The 25,849-nt window shown below is 37.4% G+C and overlaps 1 protein-coding gene across 1 annotated transcript in view; it reads left to right on the top strand.

Annotated features, from left to right (window-relative positions):
- The window catches only part of grin2bb (glutamate receptor, ionotropic, N-methyl D-aspartate 2B-b), a gene marked incomplete at its 3' end in the record, with an annotated part of 93,781 nt that overhangs the window by 22,545 nt on the left and 45,387 nt on the right, over window positions 1-25,849 (top strand). The gene's annotated exons all lie outside the window — the stretch shown is intronic.

The raw sequence follows: 25,849 nt of genomic DNA, 5'->3' as shown, positions 1-25,849 counted from the left end.
CTTAATGGGAACATGCAAAATCAGCCTCTCTCACTGGCACATGGAAGCATTAGATGTGCATGTTGAGTATAGCAGGGAGAGTTTAGATGCACCTGATTGGCCGGTTCATCCAACACATTTGCTCGCACGTACTTTCGCAACACACACACACACACACACACACACACACACACACACACACACACACACACACACACACACACACACACACACACACACACACACACACACACACGAGAGAGAGAGCACAGTACATTCTCTTCTGCATTTGCATTTTCAGTCATTTGCGTCTGCTATGTTTTAGTATGCCACATCTGTCCTTTCTTTTTTTCAAATGTTTTATTTAATCAGTTGAAACTGTTGTGAATCCGCGTGACTTAATTTTTTGCATTTGTGGTCACTTTAGAGTCTGTTATTCTGCAACACTGATTCACAACACAGCAGGCTTCACAATTTTACATTGAAAAACTAGGAAACAGTCTAACCTAATAAATGAAATTTAATCCAAACGGAAATATATAAAAAAAGATTAACTATAAAATCGAACTTTTTTTTCTGACTAAACTTTTTATCTTTAAATGTATCTTTAAATTTATCTTTAAAAGAAGAAACATTATGACATAAAATCAATCAGAAATATATTTTAGATTCTACAATATTTCTCAGTCACTAATCAAATAAGCAGATTTCTGACAATGGCATGTGAATTCCTTTTGAGTGCTGCTGTCACCTATAAAGTTAACTATAACAATAACTATATATCAGCGTCCACACCAGCGGACGACTTCTTTCTGTTTATCTGCGCTGCAGTTTTGTCGTCTGCCGCTTTAAATGCTCGAGCTCGTTAAAGCAAGATGGATTCTGATTGGGTGTCATTGTTTTTATCGTTTATCAGCTGGAAAAAAATCCTGCTGAAAGTGATCCCAGCGATATCGCTCCTTTCTGCCGTTTGTATTGTTAAAGTTGTGGTGTGGATTACTATGGTGTGGTGCAAAATGGGAATATTTTCACTGGTGGCCTCACTAATGGATAGTGTTTTGAAAGCTGACGCTATCAATGTCAGGCTGATACTATCAGTGCCTTGTTTCAAATGATCCTCCAGTCCACCTCTCCAAAAATCTAGACACTCTGCTGAAAATAAGGAAGTGTTTTTGATTGAAAGCCTGTTGCTGTCATCATCGCAGGGAAGCCATGCAACACTTTTGCATTTGCAGATTGCAAGCGAACACTTGTGTTGTGACCCATGTTTCAGTGCTGTTTCTCGCTGGTGTCACACAATCTCATGAATACAGTATTTATGATGACACACTGCTAATGTAGAAAAGCACTATAGTGCATGTCTACATCACATCCAGTGACACTGACTCATCGTTTAAACCTATAATAAAATATAATTCAATTCCACTTTAACATTATAAATAATAATAAATAAAAACTAAAATAATATATATATATATATATACACTATACTACTCAAAAGTAGATTTTTTAATTTGCAAGAAGTCTCATATTCTCACCAGGCTGCATTTATTTGATAAAAATACAGTAAAACAGTAATATTGTTAAACATTATTACAATTTTAAATAACTGTTTTCTATTTGAATACATTTTAAAATGTAATTTATTCCTAATTTTCAGCATCATTACTGAAATGAATGTATTTCCCCCCAATCTTCAGTGTCACATAACATGATCCTTCAGAAATCATTCTAACATGCTGATTTGATGCTCAAGAAACAAATCTTAATATCATCGATTCTGAAAACATTTTGTGCCACTTAAAATTTGTATGGATTTTTTTTTCAGGATTATTTGTAGAATAGAAAGTTCAAAGGAACAGTATTTATGTAAAATCTTTTTTCTGTCACTTTTGATATATTTAATGCAGCCTTGCCCCACATTTTTGAATGGTAGTGTATATAATAACTTTTTATTGCAAATTAAAATTATATTATTGTTATGGAAATTTAAGTGAAAAGGTGAACTGAAAAATTACCATGAATTTCAATTTTATTCTTTGTATTTCTTGTCTTCTTTTTGTTTTAATGACAGCAGCACTCAAGCTGAATTTATTCTGCAGTTTTGAGGAAAAATATTAAATCAAAAGTGATTTAATATCAATCCAAAGAACATCTGACCATTCAGATTCTCAGCTGTTCTCTATTGTGCGTCTTAATGTTACTTTGGTTTACAAAAATATAAACCTTTTCATTTATTTCAAGGTTTGGTAACACTTTATTTTGATGGTCCCTTTTGAACGTGCTTTTGACTATAGGCTAAGTAACTTTGTAACTATATGTCAACTAACTTTCATTGGAGTATAAGTAGACTTTCTGTTTAATATCTGCAAACACTTTATTGTGATGGTCCTCCAACAGACACTCTACTGACAATAAGTAATTTTGCAATTACATGTCAACTTAATCTAACCCTAACCCTACCAGTCTATTAATACTTAACTAACACTCTAATGAGAGTTAGTAGACATGTAGGTGCTACGTTACTTATAGTCAACAGAATGTGTTAAAGGGACCATCAAAATAAAGTGAAACCCAAGGTTTAAATTGTTTTTTGAACTGCCTCAGAGCCCCACAGATTTCAAGCCCCTTTACGTAAAAGTGTTTCTTTACATCATTTCTAAGTCTGAATGCAAGAAAACACAGATCAAACTGCAAACGAATGAATGCTACTCGAAAAAAAAAGCAAGAATGGATGGAGAGAAGGAAGGATGAATATGACAGCTGGAGAGGGAGGTAGAAAAAGACTAGGGTGGGAGAGAGAGAGAGAGATAGAGAAAAAGGAAGAGGGGACTGTTTTAAAATGAAACATGTGGGTGTGAAACAGAGGAAGAGGAAGGCACTCAACATGCAGTTACAACACGCTTACATCTAAATCGAGGCATTCAAAAAACACAAAAAAACAGATTGAAAGAGATGAAACGTGACTTTTGGAGAAATTTTGCATTAAGGGATGATCACAGAGGGGCAAAAAAAGATGTGTATAGGACAAACTGAATGAAAAAGAGAGAATCTAAAAGAGCTAGAACGGATGGGGGAGTGAATGCATTGTGCATGTGAACGGACGAGAGAGATGTGTGACATGCCACAGGAGGTGGTGGTTAAATAGAGGGGATTGAAGAGTGTTTTCAACCCTGTCTTTTTCTTAATAATTACTTTTACACCCTCTCTCTCTCTCTTCCACTCTATCTTTCTGTCTTTCTCTACCCAACCCCAAACACACTCTGTGGGCTGCATGCGTTGGCATGGCAACCGCTGCTACATATATTTCTATATATATGTAGAAGGAAAGCGAGAGAGAGAACGAAAACGAGGGAGTCAGGAAAAGGCAGAAGAGGAGATTTAGAACGTTTCAATTGCTCTGCATATAAATGTAGTCGGTATAGGGAACAAGTGTGCATCGATATATCATTTCATTGGGAGTGGGCAGGGAAATTCACCCACCATTCATGGTGTAATCCACTTATACATGAAGTTTGGGCACTGAAATAGTTTTTATTCACCTTAGGTTTGGTTTCTGTTCATGGGTTAAAAAAGAGTTATGGGTTATTAAGGGCCCTTATTAACCCTTATTTCCCAATCATTTAAAACTAAATTTAGGGATTTGAGTATGACAAACTAAACTGATTTAAAAAAAAAAGTTTAGGGTTGGAAAGTCCTTTTTATGTTTTTGAAAGAAGTATCTTATGCTTATTTATTTGATCAAACATGCAGTTGCAGTACAGTTAAAAACTTCAAATTATTAAATATTCTTAAATTTAAAATAACTGTTTTCTATTTTAATATATATTAAAATGTAATTTATTCCTGTGAATCAAAGCTGAATTTTCAGCATCATTGCTCCAGTCTTCAGTGTCACATGATCCTTCAGAAATCATTCTAATATAAAAAGAAACATTTCTCAATATTATCAGTGTTGAAACAGTTGTGCTGCTTAATATTTTTGTGGAAACCTTGATACATTTTTTTTCAGGATTTTTCAATAAAAAGAAAGTTCAAAAGAACAGCGTTTATTTGAAATAGAAATCTTTTGTAACATTAATGTATTAGCTGTCACTTTTGATCAGTTGAATGTGCCCTTGCTGAATAAAAGTGTTACTTTTTCTTTTTTTTTTACATAGTACTGACCTTGAACTTTTGAATGGTAGTGTATATAATTATACATATTTATATATATATATATATATATATATATATATATATATATACAATAGAACATAATAAATGTATTAATGTTATGTTAATTGAAATATAATTTTTTTTTACGTAGCCTATATAAATGTATGTATATACATATGAAAGTATGACCATTAATCTTTATATTTGTAGTATTATATTTATTTACATGAGTTTATGTCATGCATAAAACCTCTAACCTGTGCATTCCAGTGTTTGTGCCAAATGAGCCATGTTTCTTTTGAAGTGAACTGCTCAGTGTGTAGGGAGCAGTAAGCACAGCATACGGACCCTGTGAATTGGAACACAGGTTGTGATTTATTGAAAGGCCAAAGCAAGAATCAAAGGTTGCGCTCAGGCTAAGAGACCATTAAATACACACTCTTCAAAGCTCTCTGCTCAGATGGGGAGGGCAGACATGGGAGAAGTGGAGGAAATTGTACAGTGTGGTACATAATAAAAGTTAAATATTAGTTTTAAGCCTCAGTGTGGCTTGGTTGAATACAGGTACAAGACTGCACTTGAGGTGAAATGTTAATTTCCGCAGAGAATAATTTTGAGAAAAAAAAATCTGATTTTTTTCACTGTATGATTGTAAAATTATTATAATTAACAACAAAAAACATTATTAAATAAAAAATACAATACAATACGTAATCTGGAGGGTTAAAAGGCAAAAATGTGAAGCTATATTTTCAAGGCACTTACATGAAATATTAAAGCTCCCCCTAGTCATCTTTGATCACCAAAATTACATATTTAAATGTTTTTTTTTTTCCTGTGAAATGGGCCTTAAAATAGCTTGAATGCAACTCTACACCATTGGCTTGTTTAGTAGATGCGGATCCATGAATATGCTAATTAGCCCCGCCTCCACTCACTCACACCAGCTCAGAGATTCACTCGGCCAACTTACTGAGGTAAACACTGCACAATGGTATCACTCTTTACAACGTCAGACCAGCGCTATTTCACAACCAATTCAGTGAGTAAATGGTGACTAGTTCGTACGAAATCGTCTCTCATACGAATTGATACAATTTGTTAAACTCCAGTGACGGGTAGGTTTAGGGGCTTGGTCAGGGGTAGGTCATTCGTACGAATTCATACTAATTTGGCAACTCGTAAAATATGTACGATTTAGCAAAAATCGTACGAGTGAGGTCGTAGGAATTTGTCCGAATTAGCCACCTCGTAAAATTCATACGAATTGCCGTGAGATCAGGTTGGTCAGACACATAATGGTAATTAATATGATTAGCTTTTTGCTTGACTACGTTATCAAACAGGTAATAATGTGTTGCTAATGTTACACAAACCCGTGTTCCCGTTCGCCATCTCAGAGTCAGACAGCTGCCTTCTGAAAATCAGCATCCTTAGAAACGCTTTGAACAACTCAACGTCAGTGGAGAAAAGCATATAGTTCATCATAATTTCGTAATATACATCATGCACCCACTATATTAGAAAAATATACCGGGATAACCTGGCTTCTCTTGAGACTCCACTGCTTCAGAGTGGTCAAAGTTAATGATATGCAAAAGCCCGCCCACACGTTGACATGATTGGTTGCAAGGTAGTTTATGACGTCAGAAACTTCAGCGATTTCAAACCGCGTTTTTGACACTGTCTGAAGTTCAATGGTGTTGACTTATGAATTTGCACATAGTTTGTCTTAAAGCATATTAAAAACACCACACCACCATCACCACAGGAGGCCTTTAAGTGAAGGCCTGATTATTTGAGCTATACATATTTTTAAAACATTATTAGTTGTCAAAATCTTTCTAGGTGGCTAAACTATGGATATGCATTATGGATATAATTCCTGTGATTGGAGTTTGTTCCATATAAACAGTGTTTTACAGATTATGGGCCAGATTTACTAAACAGGGGAAATTAGCGTGAGAGCTACATTCCAAAACAGCGCTGATGGGAGTGGAAAGTTCTGCTCGTGATCCACTGACGACACACAAATTAAAGAACACAGACGCAGCCGGATCATTTCCATAATGACCAACACAATCTACCAAGAGCCAAGAGCAGCTCAAATTAGCGTCTGGTTTAAGACATGTTTTTTTTGGGGCGGTAAATAATGGTGCAAATACCAATAAATTGACTAGCACAAACCTTAGTAAATCACCTTGCGTTATTCATTTAAATACTCTCCTACATTTTGCTTCTGAAAGGGAAACTCCTACAGATGCATATGCAATAAGGTCAGCCGCAAAAATAACTGTGTCGTGTCCACGCCTTTTCAGCGCAAATTTTTCACTACGTGTCTTTAGTAGATCCTGATAGTCGTTTTTTAACGGCAAAATAGTGTTTGCGTTGGCGCAAGCTGTTAGTAAATCTGGCCCTATGTCACCTCTCTATCTGTAACCTTCTATAATAATAAAATTATTATATTTACCTGTTTTACCTGTCATTAAAAAGCAAAGTTGAAAGATTGGATATTTATATTAAATACTCTGTTTCAAAAGTATGACTACAAGATCTTACACATACTTTTGAAACTGCATTTTGTAAAGTTTACTGCCATGTGTCATATACGTCCACAGTAATTGCCTTACTGTAACCTCATTTTTTGCTTGTTTCGAGGTGCGAGTCATTATTATTTTCTGTCGTTATTGACATATGCCACAAATGCTGTGAATACAGCTTAACTTGAAACCAAAGAAGTTGGAATTGTTCCTCTGCATTGCCTCTTCATAGCAACAATTTAAATTGCATACACAAATACTTTTGTCGTGTCTCCAACATAGGCTAATAAAGTCAGTTTTCTGCGCTGTGCAGCCAGTGAAATGCATTGTCTTTCAGCCCGAATTCACATTCTGCATTGGGGAGATAGAGACGGCGCTATTGTTCTCTGTGATTAGGCTGTTGATTAGATCCTGTCCATAAGCCCCTGGTATTAAACCATCATCATTGTTTCCCAGCTGTTGCAGTGGGGAGCAATAAGGTGCTTGTGAGCGCTGAGAGGTGAAGGCCAAAATTGATGAACGGGTTACTTATTCATCCCTTCATTCTCGCCCCGTGGAGTCAGCTGTATTAGAGGCGAGTGTCGGTGCGCACGTTCAGACCGTTGCTAGGGAGTTTGGGACTAATCCTCAGACGGGCTGGTGGTGTTAGACTTGCGCGGGGACACAGATACACAGACAAACAAGCACACACTCTGGGGTTTGCAAGGCTATAGTGTTCTGCCGATCAGTTTTATGGAGATAAAGCCTGTGCTGCGCTCAGATGCTGAGCACAGAGCTCATGCTGTCTCTCTCCTGAACCATTTTTTATTTCTTAATTCATCTGTTTTTCTCCTTCTGTGGCTCTTGTCGCAGCATTTGTGAATGACTCGAGGAACTGAAACCTTTCTCAAAGACAGAGAAGGTATAAGGACAAGAGAAATGGGTCTGATTCAAAACTGTTCTCTGACTTGTCTCTTCTTATATCGCTTTAGTCTAGTCTTCTCTGCTCGTCACTTGTCTCATCTCTTTGCTCCACTTCTCAATCTCGTCTCTTGGTTAAATGTCTCTTCTGTTCTCTTCTTCGCTTGCCTCAACATCTCATCTCTTTACCTCTCTTTGTATCGATATGGCTCTGCCATTTTTTCCCCCTCGTTGTCTCACCTTGTCTCTTCTGTTCGCTTTTTCACTTGTCTCAACACTTCTTGTCTCTTTACCTCTCTTCTTGTATTGTTTTGACTCGTCTCTCATTATCTCACCTTGTCTCTTCTGTTCTCTTTTTCACTTGCCTTAACATTTCTCGTCTCTTCTCTTTGCCTCTCTTGAATCGTCTCGACTCTTCTTTTTTCTCCTTGTCTCGCCTTCTCTCTTCTGTTCTCTTCTCTACATATCGTCTTGTCTCTTGTCCACTCTTCTTATCTTGTTTCATCTTTATTCTTCTCTCCTAGTCTTATCTTGCCTGTCTCAGCTCTGTTCTTCTTGTCTAATCTTGTCCTTTCTCCACTTGTCTCGTTTCATCTCGTTGTGATTCTTATCCTCGTTTCTCTTCTCATTTCGTCTCATTTAGCCTAGTATCTTTTCTCTTCTCTGCTCGCCTTGTCTCTTTTCTACGTTTTTTGTATTGTCTCATCTTGACTCCTCGCTGCTCATATTGTTTTGTCTCATTTTTCTTTTCTTTTCTTCAGCCTCTCCATTCGCCTAGTCTCTTCTCCAATTTTTTTTCTCCCTTGTTTCAAATCCTCTCTTTGCTTTTTGTTTGTCTCTTCTCGTCATGTTTTATTTCTCGTCTCGTCACGTCTCATTTCTCCTGTTTCTCTTCTCATCTCATCTCATTCCTCGTCTCTTCTTATCTTGTCTCTTCTCGTCTTTTTTGTTTCTTTTCTTGTCGTCTCATTTCTCTTCTCCTCTCTTGTTTCTCTTCTCATCTTGTCTCTTCTTGTCTCTTCTCTTCTCATCATGTCTCATTTCTCATCTCATTACGTCTCATTTCTCTTCTCATTTCCTCTCTTGTTTCTCTGCTCGTTTTGTCTCATTCCTCATTTCTTCTCATCTTGTTTCTTGCCTTGGCGTCTCGTCCTGTCTCTTCTCCACTTTTCTTGTTCCAGTTGTCTCTTCTCTTCTCTTCATTCTGCTGTTTTTCCTCTTTTCTTCTCACCTCTGGTCCTTTGTAGTTGACAGGCTCCTGGAATTCTTTATTCACCCTTATTATACAAATGCACCATGGATGCATAGATAATGCAGAACCTCTCTCCCTTTCTTGGTCTCTAACTCTTCCTCTTTTTCATCATTTGGTGCTTCTTGAAGTCACTTGGAAGTGCTACAGTGTGCCGTCCTTTGTGTGTGTGTGTGTGTGTGTGTGTGTGTAAGACTCTCCTCAGAGATCACAGGAGTCCAAATGTGAGAGTGTCTGATAGATCAAAGGGGGAAAATATGAAGACACCAGGCATGCCAAAGATCACAAGGTCTGTGCGCGCATGTGTGTGTATGACTGTTTTACCTTTCTGCGATATAAAGATCATATCAGGTTATGAGTGCGATCTTTGTCATCGTGACAATCACACCAGATACTTTACACAATCCTAGATGTGTGTATGTGGTATTGCGTTTGGGTGACTTTGAAAGGTCCTGTCAGCGTCTGACTCTGTTTGTTTGTGTTTGTTAGGGCACCGTAAGATCAAAGTGCTTCTGTCAAAGCGTGTGTGTGTGTGTCACCGTTTAGCTCCATGCTCTTTTGTTCAGGGTGAGAGAGAGGCAGCTGCTTAATTGGACAGACAGTTCTCTCATCTTACACTCACACACACACTTACACACATGTTCATGCAGTCTGGCACTGACAGAATAACACTTCACTTTCACCACCAGAGACTAACACACACACACACACAAATCCACACTGACCACAGTGTTTAGAACGTACAATTCAGTGCAGCCAAAACAACACACTTAACAGGAATAAGTCAAGCCCAAAACACACTCTCGTTCATCACACACACGGATGCAAAGAGCCGGTATAAGCAAAAATCCATGAGATGCTGTGCATTACATTTTCACCACAGTTAATGGCTGTTATTAGGCACAGCATGAAGCAGTTTGCCCGTATAAAATGGCAATATGATTAAAACAGTTCATTTCAGTTCGGAATTTGGTAATTCAAGTTATTATATATTACATTTTAGACATTTTTATTTATATACACTACTGTTCAAAAGTTTGGGGTCATTACATTTTTTTTTCCTAAAATAAATTACTTTTATTCAGGAAGGATACATTAAATTGAGGCAGCACAACTGTTTTCAACATTGATAATACTACTAATAATAAGAAATATTTCTTGAGCAGCAAATCATCATATCAGAATGATTTCTGAAGGATCATGTGACACTGAAGACTGGAGTAGTGATGCTGAAAATTCAGCTTTGACATCACAGGAATAAATTACAATAAAATCAGGTATAAGGAAAACATTTTAAAAATATATTAAACTGTTATAGATAGAAAGCAAATATAGAAAACAGTTATTCATATATGCAGCCACAGGTATTGGCTATTTGAGAAAGTTGGCTCATAGAATCAGATTTCAGAGTCAGAATTATCAACGTTTTCAAGCCTCATTTTGTGTATTAAAGCACACAGGGTTGTTGAAGTGTGATTGATAGCGCAGTTGTAAAGACCCATCACGCAGACTCACACACATAAGGACTTCAGGCGAGGGAACTTGCCGTTGTGTTGTTGGCTGAGGGACAGTGGCATGACCGTATCTCAGCTGTTGTTTTAATACGAGCGCTGTTCCTTCTGAATCATATTCATGCATGCATAAAACACAAAATGAATGCAAGATACATTGCTTGGGTCAAACAAATGCTAAGGTCACGCATGCAGTTATACCAGCACAGCATTAAAAAACTCCCTATAAATATGTAATATCTATACTGCTGTCAGCAACACACGTGTGCAAAACATCAGCAGTATGTAAAGACTGTGTGTGAATCTATCGTTGTGCACATTTCTGCAACACATTTCTGCAACATTTACTCAAATCCGTATGCATTTCTTTCTTCTGTGAAACACAAAAGATATTTTGAAGAATGTTTTTTGTCCATAAAATTAAAGTAAATGGGGTCCAAAACAGCATTTTTCAAAAAATCAAAGAAATTAAAATACATACGGATTTGGACATACATGAGGATGAGTAAATGATGACAGAAATTTGCACAACGATATATTCACACACAGTCTTTACATAATGCTGATATTTTGCACATGTGTGCAAAAAAACAAACAAAAAAAAAACAGTATGAGACAGGGTGAGTAAATCATGACAGAGTTTTAATTTTTGAGCAAATTATTCTTTTAACTTATGTTACATTTGAATCTAAACTTAGTTGACCAGAATATCATTGGGCTTGTTTAACTTGAGCCAGTAAGCAACTCTCCTGAACGCTAGAAATCCCATAGCTATTCCCTGGCAGCAACCCATAAAACCCTGGCACTGTGGCGGTGAGGTTTGCATTGGCCAAAACCACAGATTTCTTCAAAAATGTACAATTTTGAATTGCTCCATGTTTTTTTTTCTATAGGGTTTGTATGTGTATTTGTCTGTTAGCATTTGAATGTGATTTTGCATATATATATGTTTCAGATTGTGCTTGTTTCTGTGAGTGTGTGGGGAGTATTTTTTCACTCTAATGGCATCTTTAGCTAGAACGTAACGATGGAAACCACGTTGCCACGGAAACACTGCATGTCTCTTTGAATTAGAAATCTCTCCATATACACACCCTTCCTTCTCTCTCTCTCTCTCTCTCTCTCTCTCTCTCTCTCTCTCTCTCTCTCTCTCTCTCTCTCTCTCTCTCTCTCTCTCTCTCTCTCTCTCTCTCTCTCTCTCTCTCTCTCTCTCTCTCTCTCTCTCTCTCTCTCTCTCTTGTTACTGTTACTGACAGTGCAGCTGTCCCTAGTCAGGAAGTGTCAAAGCGGAAAGATATTCAAATTCAAGCAAAAAAATATAGTGCAGAGAGAGAGAGAGAGAGAGAGAGAGAGAGAGAGAGAGAGAGAGAGAGAGAGAGGGGAAGGATGGAGATGGACTTCCTTGAAGCGAAAGTTAAAGAAATAATTATCTCCCTCAAAAAAAAAAAAAGAAAGAAAGAAAGTGAAGTGCAGAGATAAGGAGAGTAGCAGAGGATAACAGCTGTAAGAAGAGGGTTAGTGAAAGAGGGAGAGAGATTGGTTATGCTGTGGTAAATGCTGCAGGCATTAAGTAATGCAGCTCAGACAGTTTTGCTGAAATCTGAATTAACAACATTCTACTACTACTACTAGTATAATAATAATAATAAATGATTTTTATATCAACATTAAGTAAGAAAGTGATTGCGGTAAAAGTAAACAAAAGTGTTAAATTAATTACACTGGAATGGGAAATTAGGGAGAGTAAATTGTGTATTAAAAAATAAAGCACTTATCTACTACTATTGAATGATAAATTGCTTGTTATATTTCTCACTTGTAAGTCACTGGATAAAAGCGTCTCTTAGTTGAGTAAATGTATTACTAATTATAATTATTTAAAAGATTGTACACTGTGTGTAAACAATATTTGTCACTGTAAATTAAACAGATTTTTGGAGTATTGGAGTATTTCTACTTCCAAATTTAACGTTTAATTCAATGTGTTACTTGCTGTCTCTTTGGAAATTAATGAAATTTATTTACTAGCAATTTCTGAGGGAATCTTTTAGCTTTTTTCAAGTAAATCCTACACCGGTAAATTCTTTTTCAGTGTATTGAATTAAAGATAAAAATAGGAAACCAATAAAGCTGTCACATTAATAAAAAATAATTGGAGAATCAGAGAGCATAAATAATAATGAGAATAATAATAATAATGAGACAAATATCTTTTGTCTTTTTATTGAATTTTTAATTTTAAGTAACATAAGTATAAATTCTTAGTCTGTCTTATTTCCAATGGTAGACACTTCTAGATTTGTAATCTAAACAAAATGGATACAGCGAAATGAACGCGGCTTCTCCTGATGAACAGAGAGTAACGATATTGCTCAGCATTTGAAGACCTTAAACAATGATTTGGAGCATTTTTTGGCCATCAGTCCGAATTGCGTGAGGGTGCCAAATAATTCAGTGCTTTAAAACCAAAAAAAGATCCTTAAAATCAATCTGTAATTATGTTCTTAATGAGTAGCCTGTACAAATGAGCTATAACATGTTTAATGTTGTAGCTAATGTGTACTATAGTGTGTGAGAGAGAGATTTCGAGTGGAAATTTGCATGTAAGAGGGTGGAGTGAGAAAGGTGGAGAATGAGGGGGAGGAATAACGAGTAAGTGACAAGGAAGGGAATGACGGAAGCGAGATGAATCGAGGAGGAGAACTTGGGAGGTGGAGGAGAATTTGTGTGAAATACTAAGTGCAGGGCTGCATGCCATGGAGAGACTGAGAACGGCATACAGAGAAAGCGAGTTGTCATGAAAGAGGCAATGGTAGAGAAAAGTATATGGTGAAGAAGGAGGGATGAGCTGCCAGATCAATAAATGGGAAGGGGAAGAAGAGACGAGGATACTTGAGATGAAAGAAAAGAAAGGGAGAGATTGGGAATGTAAAACAGTCCACAAATACAGTGTAAGGGTTATGAACTGAATGACATTCATTTTACACGGTACTTGACTCTCACTGGGCACACACACACACACACACACACACACACACACACACACACACACACACACACACACACACACACACACACTTCCTCATGTAACACACTCATTATAGGAAAAAACATTCTGACTCACACACTCTCCATATAAATTGGAGGCATTTTTCCATATTCAGGCACAGCGCTTTAAAAAGCTTGTATTCATTCCTCTAATGAAGCTTAATGAAAGCATCGCCTTCACTAGAAAACACCAAAGATCACAAAAGAACAGCCTGTTCTGTTCATGTTTTGACAAAAATAAGGTGCATTACCATTCAAAATGTTAGGATCAGTAAGATTTTTTGATAGAAATTAATACTTTTATTCAGCAAGGATGAATTAATTTGAACCTAATATACGGTATGGTAAAGAGTAAAACCTTGTATGATGTTACAAAATATTTATATTTCAAAGAAATCCTTTTAGAATGTTGCAAAAGATTTCTATTTCAGATTTGTTCTTTTGAACTTTTTATTCATCAAAGAATCCTGGAAAAAATGTATCACAGTTTCCACAAAAATAAAAGTTACACGTATCATTTCTGTGCCCCTAGTGTCACCAAATGGAATTGCAACAAAAAAGAGAGAAAAAAGATGGGTAATCAAAGAAATGAAAACAAGTGATACTATGTGGTAATTTATAAACAGAGTCAGAAATATGATTTAATATCACCCAATCAACAGCAATGTGAGTACATTAGGTTAAACAAACACATTTTTAAGGGGTTAGACCATGTAGAAATGGTCTTTTATCACTATTTGTAGTGTAGAAGGAAGAAAATGGTACGGAAGAGAAGTGACAGATTTCTGGGTGCATCTTGATCTGTCATTGGCTGAATAAATTGGTAGTTCTTTCACAAAGTCAAGCCATTGGTCGAGCCGATATTGCTATGTCTGTGTGGTTGGAAAGCTCATCACATTGTTTATACTTGGGGGGGTGGGGGGGAATCATAGTTTTTTTTTTTTTTTACATTAAACTGGGATTAAATTGGTTTAATTACAACCTAAAACAAATGTATTGCCATAAATGCAGATAAAAAAGGACATATTGATAGAATTCACAAATGTATTCCTAATTATTTTGGATGGCCATGTAAGTTATCTCTACATCTAATAAATCTCAGGACTCATCGATAAGTAAGACTGAACAATCAATTTTCCATTTGTGTAAAATAGTTTACACACATTAATATCCACTGGACATTTACCTTACCACTTACGTACAATACGTTTTCTGTATTTTTCCTCCTCTCCTCTTTCCAATTTTCTCTCCTCTTTATCTCTGCCCTCACTACCTTGAGATTATTTAGGCAGTTTAAAGACCCTCGATACATACTAATGCACCTTGCACACATGCACACTCCACACCCTGGTGCTTTTGATAAAGATCAAGCGTTGAGCTTTCAGCAAAGAATTCATGGTGCGCGTGCGCGCGCGTGTGTGTGTGTGTGTGTGTGTGTGTGTGTGTGTGTGTGTGTGTGTGTGTGTGAATTTTGGCTCTTTCACAAGGCTTACATGTGTCAATAAGTGACTAATTGCCTTTATCCTCTGTGTTACTAATGAGCTCTATTAACTGAAAAGAGCTGTGAATTTAATTACCATACGGGGTTGAAGGGTATGAAAAATATAAACTCTGCCTCCATACTGTCCCCCGTTCCTCTCCACGTTCTCTTGTCTTTTTTGTATGTTTTCTCTTTCACTTACTCTATCCATCCTTTACCCGCTGTATCCGTCATTTGCGGTCTATGTGTTCAGCTACAATTGACAAGCTTGACGTATTGGTGCAGACAAGCAGCATGCGTTTTTAAAGAGACGATCATCTATCATTACGCTGTCAAAGGTTTCAAGTCAACATAAAATCTAAAATTACCCTATTTACATTCTTAAAGGAACGTTACAGATTTAATACAATTGACAGCATTTGGGCCATAATGTTGATTATCAAAAAATAATTCTCATCACTGTTTTCTTTATAAAAGCAACAAAAAAAGGCTACGGTGAGGCACTGAAATGTAAGGAAATGGGGCAAAGTTTTAGAGGATGTGAAAGCAGAAAGGTGAAGCTTTTACAATTCTTTGGTTAAAACTTGTGTATTATTTGTGCTGTAAAGTTTTTCTCATTTTTACAGTCAGTTTAGGGTTTTAGGCATTAGGTTGTCATGCAACAACTGGTATAATTTAATTTTAGACAGAAAAGTTGAGTATGCAATTTGTTTCACATTTCTTGTGGCTATACTTTTTTTAAACAGAGTATTTGAACATTTACAGATTGGCCTCATTAAATTCAAGTGTAAGTGTCTCACTGTAACCCAGATCTATTTTTATTTAAAGAAAGGGAAGGACAAGTTTGTGGTAATCAACATTCTTCCACAAATTCTGTTAAATAACTTTACAAATCTTATTTTTATGAAATATTGCAGTGCTTATTTTAAATGATTTATTCGTGCACATAATCACAACTTCTGTTTCATGCTGTCTTTAATCACTTAGGCCACATTGGCTATTGGATAATGTTCATAATAGCAAAATTAAGGGTAATACTTGATTTTGATGGTCCACTTTAAACATTTTACTAACTAAAAGTAACTTTGCACCTACATGTCAGCTACCATTCATTAGAGTATTAGTAGAGTAAAGTATTAATAGACTGTCTGCTTAATATCTGCTAACTCTTTTTGATGCTGTAAGAGAAACAGGTCAGTTTATCTCAAAGGGAATTATTAATACATTTTTTAGGGAATTTTGAAAGAGTCACTTATTTTACAGCCGAAAAATTAATCGTCCAGCCCTCAATTGAACGGGCCGTAACTATCAACTCTGTAGCACACATAAATATCCAAACTATAGTGAAAACACTATTTATTAGCACTGTCAGCAGTTTAAGACAATACATTCATAAGCAGACTTCTCTTTAAATACAAACAAGACTTTATTGATTATTACTAACACACACACATTCACACGGGTTGCAGAAAGAAAGAACGTGAGGAAGAAATTAGTTTTAAGAGAGTGAAATGCTGAAATCCCAAGTTTCTAATAGGCTATATGCATTTTATAAGACCTGACCTGTACGAACCATCAATCATAAATTTAATCCTTCTATCATTTTTTAGATGGTAGTTAATACATTTTATATCAATGCACCAGTTCGGCTAGGATTTGGAGGTGCTATTTACTTTTGTTGTTTGTCTTTGATGGGGATTCCCTTCTGTGGTCCTTGCTGAAAGGGATTTCCCAGGTTTGCTGGTTTCTGGAGGTCGTGATTGGGAAGCCAATCACGTCGGTGTGTTGGTGGATGAATGGAAGCGGAGTCTCTGCAGTTTGAAGTTAAAGTTTGAGGCGGGCAAAGCCTATAGAGTTGGTCACTGAAGCTTTGTGACAAAATCTTAACTTAGAAAGCGAGACTCAACGGAAAAGGAACTAAGGAAAGAAAGAAAAGAAAAAAAAAGTCAGGCAATATCCGTTGGTTTGTTTCTTCATGATGGTGTTTCAGGGTCGACCTTAGTCTTAGCCCATATTACACATAACCTTATGCCTCCTTAAACCAACCTTAAAGGTTCTTTATGTGATGTTGGGTGACGTCACTTCTTATTGACGTTTAAAGTATTGTCAAACAAAACGGAGGCTAGCTCGACCCTCCCTCCTCATCCGCGCACTAACCCCCCAAACCCCACCCCCAAATCCTTCTTGTTGGTTATTGGCTGGAACAGTTTGTTATGTTTCGCGGTGCCCAGTTTGCTTTTGTGGAGCCTGGGGTGTCTGCAGAGACCGCGTTTTTTTCAGTGTGTTCAGGGGACAGGCAGCTAGCGGATAGTGAGGAGATGTTTGCTGTATGTGACAAAAAATGTTTTAGCCTAAAAAGCGCTTGACATCGCTTAGAGCACCTTTAACCCATTTTCATCTGATCAGATCTAATGCTTATCTGATTAGTCATATGGTCTCTTAACTTTCCCGCTCTAGCATGGTATGATTTAGACATTCATTTTATAATGAGAGTACAATACATTTTACACGGATTTCATTCATACCATATTTCAAGAAATGAGAAATCATTCACACACATGGTAAACAAGACACCTCAAATAAACCATAAGTATGACAATTGAACATGAATTATGTGTGATCTAAGCATTATAACCACATATATAGGCTGCAGACATGATATAGAATTATCCAGTTGAGCGATGTTTGATTCGTTGGAATGATCTGATGCATTTTGAGGAAGACAATCCCTGTGGTTTTAAAGAAGATTTTAGTCCTGCTTCCAGAGGTCACTCAGAGGTCTTAAAGACAGAAGGTCTGTTTTAAATCTCTGTCTTGGGGATCAAACAACCTTTGGTGTTAGGGCTGGGCGATAAAACGGTAGGCTATCAGTATTTATCGACAGTACACCATTGTCGGTACCGATATAAAAAATATTCGATATTCGTAGACATCGGCTGTTTACATATCGCGTGTAAAAATGTGTGGAAAGCGCGGCTATGCCGCTGTCTCCTTCTTTCCAAAGCGCTTGCGCTCCCCTGGCATCTGTCGCTGCTATGCAAGCATGAACCGCGCTCTCCACATCAGGTTGACTGAAGGTGCGTTCCATTCGACCGTGAAGGTGATGATATACAGGGCAACTTTTTGAACAATGTTGCTGGGCAATGTTGCCGTCAACTGGCAACCAGATGAGACACAGGGCCCACGACCCATCTAAATTATCCAGATAGAAATGTATTGCCCATTTTCAATGGGAAAGTGCCCAAGCAACAATTGACTGTTCGCAAAGACCCGCCCCCCTTAGTTACTGTCGCTATGTCCGACAAGCTACGCCGTTCTCACGCCACACCATGTTCTCACGCAGTGAAAAATACATCGCGGAGCAGAGAGGAGACTGACAACATGCTGACAGACAGGACAGACCAGGTTACTTTTCGGTTACGTCTGATATTAAACATATTAAACAAAGTCTCTAAAGAAATTTAAACAATAAATACCGTTTTGTGGCTCTTTAATATGTCGTGACAGATCGCTGTAGTAGAGCATCAGTTAAAGCTGCTCGTGAACCGATCATCTCTTCCTTCTAGTTAATTTATAGCCTCAAATAAACATGAACAAACATAAGAAGGAATGTTGTTTTAACCACGGAAATGCGTCAGTACACTCCGTTTTTCAAGTTCAAATCCTCCCATGTTAATCTACTAACTCTCCTGACTGCTTTGTCGGACAAAATGGCGGATGGCGAAGTATGATTGGTCAGATAACCTGTCAATCAAGCTCCTTGCGAAGGGTCAATTGCTCTGCAAGATTGCCCCGCAACATTGCTCAAGAAGTTGCCCTGTGTATCATCACCTGAAGTGGACTGCGAAGTTAAAGATGGCGCGACCACCACAACGTTGCCCAACATCAAATGGCAAACGTAATGAAAGCGGAACAAAACTGCGCTACTCATTATTTTGTGCTTCACGGACCGTTTATCAGTTTGGACCAATGTCAGTGCAGCCAGAGCCCGTCTACGGAGAGCCTTGGCACTCCTATTAGCCCCATTGTATCGATCTTGGTTGCAGTTCCATTAGAGCTCCACTGGAGGTGATCGCGGGCGAGTGCAGACTGAATGGGAGTCAATGGTGCTAGACGGCTAAATTTGTCTCTTTTACCCGATTGCCGTTAAGAAATCTCAGATTTTATTGTAGGTTTTGCAAGTTCAACATGAGTTATAGGTCGAAAATTGAATGAACGAGTACTTATGTCCTTTCGATTTCTTACAGGTAGAGTTGTTGTTGCCAATAACACGCTAGCATTCTGCTAATGAAGGCTGATTGGTCAGTGAAGGACTGATTACGACCAGAGAGACCGCTTGATGGCATCGTGGCATCCGAAGCGGGACCAGAAACAAACAAAACAAAAACTCTTCTAGCACGTGTGTTTACCTGTGTCAGCTGTGTTGTCGATGCCTCGAGAGAAAAGAAAGTGCAGAGCGCGAACGCACCAAAGTGACTGAAGGATTGCCGTAAAGCAGTATCTCTGGTCGTACGATGTGTGTGACGTCATTGACACTTTAAAAGACTTTTTAAAGCAAATAAGTGACTCTAAAAAATCTAACACCCAGCAATGTGTAATTTCTTTACATCTCCCTTCGAATACAACATTCAAATTACAAGAAAAAAAATTATATCCTGAGAAAAGTGGATTTTGAGGCATATAGCGCCATAGACCTCCATTCATTCTGCACTCGCCTGCGAGCGCCCCCGCATGGACAGAGACGTGTTACTGCAGCCAGCCCAGAAACCGGAAGTAACCAGAGAGTGCCAATTCTCTTCCTATTAAACATTCTCTGGTGCAGTGCGAGCCTGTTATTACCGGTTACTACACAGTGCCAAGAGATCAAGTAAAGGAAGCATTTGAGCATTTGAATTCGCCACTGAAGTAATAACATCGCTGCGAGATCTAGTGAGAAGCATTCACATTTCTCCGTTATTAACGGATCAAACAGCGCTGACGTGCAAACCAGGAGAAACATTGTGCCATGAATGAACTAGTTATAGGCTTTAAGTCCACAGATCAGCAAGCAACATTCACTATGGATTTAATGTAGTAACACTAACTTTAACTATGGAAGTTTGGCATGAATAGTGAAATGCTTTCAAGTATGTCACACATCTTTTTTCAGCACTTAAAAACTCAATATTATCATATTTAAATGTTATTTTTAATGTGATGACCAAAACATTATTTGTTCATCCTTCAAATATTGCCCCCATTTTTAAAACTAAAAGTTTCAAGATGTAGAATTCACACTTATTTTAAAATAATGTTTCTTTTAATAACTAACCTAACCTAACCTAACAGTCTACTTATACTTTAATGACTGGTAGTTGACATGTAGTTGCAAAGATACGTATAGTTAGTAAAATGCCTAAAGTGGAATATCGAAATAAAGTGTAACCAAATTAGGCATTGTTTTAGAGAATACTGTACTTGCATTTGGTCTGGCTCCATTTTGGTACGCCCACTTTTTAAGATCCAATCAGTTTCAGTGAGTTTTACTTGGAAATACATCACATTACAGAAGTAAAACAGGCTTGGAATGGCAATTCATGCTTGCTTGAAAAAACCAGAGTGAGAACATTGATTTGAGCAGCTTGAGTATGCTGGAGATGTGTAAAGAGCTCTTTGTGATTAGAATATGCATTAAGCCTAATTTTAGAGAGCGAGGATTGATCTGTTTTGATTACGAATTCATTGGATGAAAAAAAGGATAAAAGATAAAAAAGAGAGAACATAAAAGAAACAGTAGTGAATCGAAATTGTGATTTTTTTTTCCCCTTACCATTTCATTCCTTCAAACTTGGCTGTTGAAAACTGTTGGTATCACATGCTGATAATGGTGTTTAAAGCTCAGACCGCACGCACGTGCATGTGACATTCATTATCTGTAGCATTCAGATGTTAAGCGTTGTTGGCCATTGCTTCGGAAGATAAAGTGTTTTTTTGCAGCTGTTGTGTGAGTTTGCGTATTTCCGCAGGTCTTTTTAATACGAAATGTTTAGAGCATGTGGTGTGTGTCTTAGGAAGATGAAGTGTTTAGAGTCGGAGTGTGTGTCTGTGCGTGTCTTTGGAAGATGAAGTGTTTTTAGTCCCCCCTGTTATTACAGTCTATTTCAGTCTGACTGAGCCTCATACATCTATGTCAAAGTAAGGGAGCACAACTGTGTGTGTGTGTGTGTGTGTGTGTGTTTGCATGTGTATGGGGTGAGTGTTTCTCTGATGAGGTGAGTCATGTCTGTTTTCATTTTTATTGTGTGTGTGTGTGAGTTTGTTCCTTCAGGTCACAAATGTCTTTGTGTTAGTGTGTCTACAAGTGACTGTAGGTTTCTGTGCTATTAGTGTATCTAAAATGACACTCTGCATATTATACATCAAGGAAGATGTGCTGTGAAGAATATAAGGTTTGAATGCACTTCTTTAATGTGTTTATGTGCGTGCCCGTAATGTTTTTGTAATGTTTGGCTGCTTTATGCAAATGTCTCATGCATCTTGTGTGAGGACGTGGCACAGAACGTGGCAGAGACACGCTTTGCTTGTGGTGGAGCTTGAATAACCGTAGCGATTTGCATAAGCACGCTCGCATGTGTTCAAAGGCAGAGGTCAGGAACACTAGCCCAAGGGTTGTTTTAGTGCGGGAACGCGCGCTTAGACTCTGTGTAAGCTGGTGATAACAGATCCTCATGGCCATTGTGCATGTTTTGTTCTGTTTTTACAGATGAAACGATCTTATATAGCAAAGAAATACAATGCTTTGATTTAATCGGTCATCACCTGAGGATAAAACCAGAATGGGAATTCAAGGGTAGCTATTATCACTTTATACAAACCATCAAATTATTTTTGGGTCAGAACCAACCCGTTGCTTAATCCAAACCGGATGTCTCAGCGAAAATGCATGCAAATCAGAGTATTTGAACCCGGGCAGTGTGGGATTTGTCCGTATATTAGTGTTACCGACATGAATGAAGAGATTTGGGTTTCAATTATTCATACTTCATTTCCTGCTGCCCACATTATTAGTGAAACTCAAGGCCTGAAAAGACCTTGGCATATTAGAATTGTTAGTTACGCAAATATTGGTAGTTCAATATCAGGCTTGAGGTATTAGAGCGACCGATAATTACAGCGGACAACAAAGTCTTGGGTTTTAATACTGGAAAAAAGGCTGTAATTTAGGAATATTACACATAAATTTAGAATAAAAGATTAAATAGTTGAAAATTGGCCATGGGGAGAGAGAATTAAAGAGATAGGGATTTTCTTTAATGAAGGAAAGGCGATGTATTCTCTTTTTGCGCCATGGCAAGTCTACTTAGTGAGCCAAGAGAAGCATAACTGCTGCCTCTTTATGAGATGCAGGAAGTCTCATTAAATTCAGCAGGAGTGACTCCTCTTGGTCCGCTGCAGATGCTCTCAGCAAACGGGGCTGAGACCTTACACTTCATTTAGACACGGAGGGCAGCCGGCTTTTAAAGCTATAGATGTTAAACTCCATAAACGTCACAATGGTATTTTGGGAGGTACAATTAAAGTGAGGGGGACAGAACGTGCAGCAAAAACATCTGGTCTCGACTAAGTTTTCTCTTATGTCTTGTCCTCGTACTGACTTTATTTGTTGCGTACTAGTTTTGTCTAAGGTCATGTTCAGTATGATTTTGTAATGTTATGAAAGCGTCTCTTATGCTTACCAAGACTGCATTTATTTGATTACAAAAACAAGTTTTCTATATTAATGTATTTTAAAATGTCATTTATTCCTGCGATGCAAAGCTGAATTTTCAGCATCATTACTCCAGATCCTTCCGAAATCATTCTAATATGCTGATTTGCTGCTCAAGAAACATTTCTTATTTATATAAATGTGGAAAACATCCTGCTTAATATTTTTATGGAAACCGTGGCACATTTCTCTTCAGTATTCTTTGATGAATAAAATAGTATTTACGGTCACTTTTGATCAATTTAATGAATAAAAGTATTCTTTGCTTTAAAAAAACCATACTGACCTCAAATGTTTGAACGAGAGTGTGCATAAAATCAGCAAATAAAGGAAAATGAATTATAAATCATCAAAAATGTATACATCAACTAGTAAAAAAAAAACATGGTGACTTTTGGCCACAGTTGACAACATTATGTAAGAAATGTCTTAAAGTCTTGTCAATCGTGAAAAGATTTCCCAGAGTTATAAAAGTCGTTTACTTTAGGCAAAAATAGGAAAGATCAACTTTGGTTAGTTGTTCATAAAGGCATTTTGTTTTTGTTCCGCTCCTGTGAGATATTGCGTGAACAGGTCAATTTGAGAGTTATACTTGCTGGTAAATATGTTAATGTCAATCTCAAACACTGACTGTGCGATGTATCCATTGTTTCATCATTTTCACTGTGATAATTAATAACATCACCATTATCATCATTAATATAATTACCCCCATCCTGATATTTGTCTTCATCAAAGCTACCTGCACAAAAATCAGCATCAACTCCGACGTCACAAACTCTAAATTATACACAAATAGTACAAAATAACCTGCAAAATAGCATCTGAGCAGCGTGTATTCATATATGATTGATATAGTAATGTTTCTTTACTCTCTTTAAAAAGTCAGTTTCAACCCAAAATACATGGTATAATAAATAATTACATATGTGTATGTGGGCGAGAGAGTTGTAGTACACACGGTAGCCGGTGTAAATGACAGTGTTTGCATCATTCATGGAACCGGTTTCAAATGTTCCTCCCTTCCTCTCAGACACAGAGGAGGAAAATCGCTTAGGTGTCCCTTCAGAACAATTGCTTTTGTTCGGGGAGAGATAGAAATGATGAGGGGTTTGTGAGGGAGGAACACATGTTATTGACTTTCCTGAAGAAAGAGACATAAAGGAGTACAGCAAAGGAGAGGAAAGAGAAGATAAAGTCCAGGTTAAAAGACAGAGGGAAGAGACAACAGAGAGACAGACTGACAGTGCTGGTGACAAGACGAATAAGACACGATGCAGCCAAGAATGATAATGGAAGAGAAAGTTTCAACAATTAATGAGCCTGGTAGCACATCTCATTTTCTCTGGAAGAAAAACAGCAAGAATGAGGGATCAGAGAAGTGACGAGGGGGTGAAAGTCTTTGCTCTCATTTCCCTCAGAGGGGCCTTGAGGCAGGAAAAACTTGAAAAAGAGCAAAAAGGGGAAAGAAAATGAGGTCATTGTGTTTCTGACATAGAAACTTAGGCCATTGCCTATGGCTAATACATGTGTGTTATCTTACTAAGTTATTAACTAGACAACAGTTTGCATGCTTGAGTGGTGTTTATGTTATCATGCTGATACAAAGACCCGTGTTAACAAATAATAAGTGTTTGAATATATATATTACTCTGTCAATTATTTCCTATTTATCATTTATATATATTAGAGCTGCACTATTAATCGTTAAAGATCGTGATCTCGATTCACTGCTGATCCAGAGAGAGCACTTGTCATGTATGAAATTTCAATGTCTTTTCAACCGCACAGTATCATTATTTCTGTTTCAACAATTCAAGTACTGGGATAAAAGTTTAATAGTTCAGATATAAACACTTATTTCTATGGTAGCTATCAAAATAGAGTAAATCTCCTTTTGAAAGAAGCTTGACTCTTTAAAGGGATAGTTCACTTTGAAATTAAATTTTGGTATGTTTTAGCTTACCTGAAGGGCATCCAAGATGTAGGTGTCTTTTTTTCCGCAGTAGTTTCAATTTTGATATTTTTAGGTCAAACCGTTCTTGTCTGTCAGTCGTATAATGCAGGTCAATGGTCCCTGTCTCAAAACACAAGCACAGAGTCCAAATTAAAACAATTCCCCATCGTCCAAATTAAACAATTCCCCATCGTAAGTACACACTGATGGCCTAAGACACGAAACGAGCGGTTTGTGTGAGAAAATGAACAGTATTTATATCGTTTTTACCTCTTATAACACAACCACGTCGAAGTGATCTGAAGTCGCGGGCGCTTCCTGCTGTGTGACGTGTGCGCAGACTGCTGCATAGATGTATATACACTAGAGGTCGCATTAAAGACATTCGTTCCAATGAACTGCCGTAGCCAAGGCGGCATCTAGTGTATATATACTATGCACCGGTCTGCGCACACGTCACACAGCAGGAAGCGCCCGCGACTTCAGATCACTTCGACGTGGTTGTGTTATAAGAGGTAAAAACGATATAAATACTGTTCGGTTTCTCACACAAACCGCTCGTTTCGTGTCTTAGGCCATCAGTGTGTACTTACGATGGGGAATTGTTTAATTTGGACGATGGGGAATTGTTTTAATTTGGACTCTGTGCTTGTGTTTTGAGACAGGGACCATCGACCTGCATTTTATGACTGTCAGACAAGAACGGTTTGACCTAAAAATATCGAAATTGAAACTACTGCGGAAACAAAGACACCTACATCTTGGATGCCCTTCAGGTAAGCTAAAACATACCAACATTTAATTTCAAAGTGAACTATCCCTTTAAATAAAGATCTATTACATTTTTACAACAGTAGGTGGCGGCAAGTGACTTTAAAAAAAATATTTGTCATTGAATCATTCATTCAAGAGATGTTGATTCACCCAGTAATGGAATAAGTCAAGTCTTTATGAGTGAGTCACTGAATCATTCATTCAAACAGATTTTTTTAAATAATTAATATTACATAAAATTACATATTTTTTAGCTAGACGGCAGCAATTAAAATTTGATCACAATCTGTAGTAAATTACGTTATTTTGTTTAGTTGTCCATTTAGAATCGTGGGAGAATCGTGATCTCAATTTTAAACAAAAAGATTGTGCTTCTCGATTTATCCAGAATTGTGCAGCACACACACACACACACACACACACACACACACACACACACACACACACACACACACACACACACACACACACACACACACACACACACACACACACACACACACACA

Source organism: Scardinius erythrophthalmus (genome assembly GCF_964197995.2).
Source record: "Scardinius erythrophthalmus genome assembly, chromosome: 3".
Classification (NCBI taxonomy): Eukaryota; Metazoa; Chordata; class Actinopteri; order Cypriniformes; family Leuciscidae; genus Scardinius; species Scardinius erythrophthalmus.
Note: the sequence above shows the minus strand (reverse complement) of the source record. Positions and strands in the feature narration are given on the sequence as shown.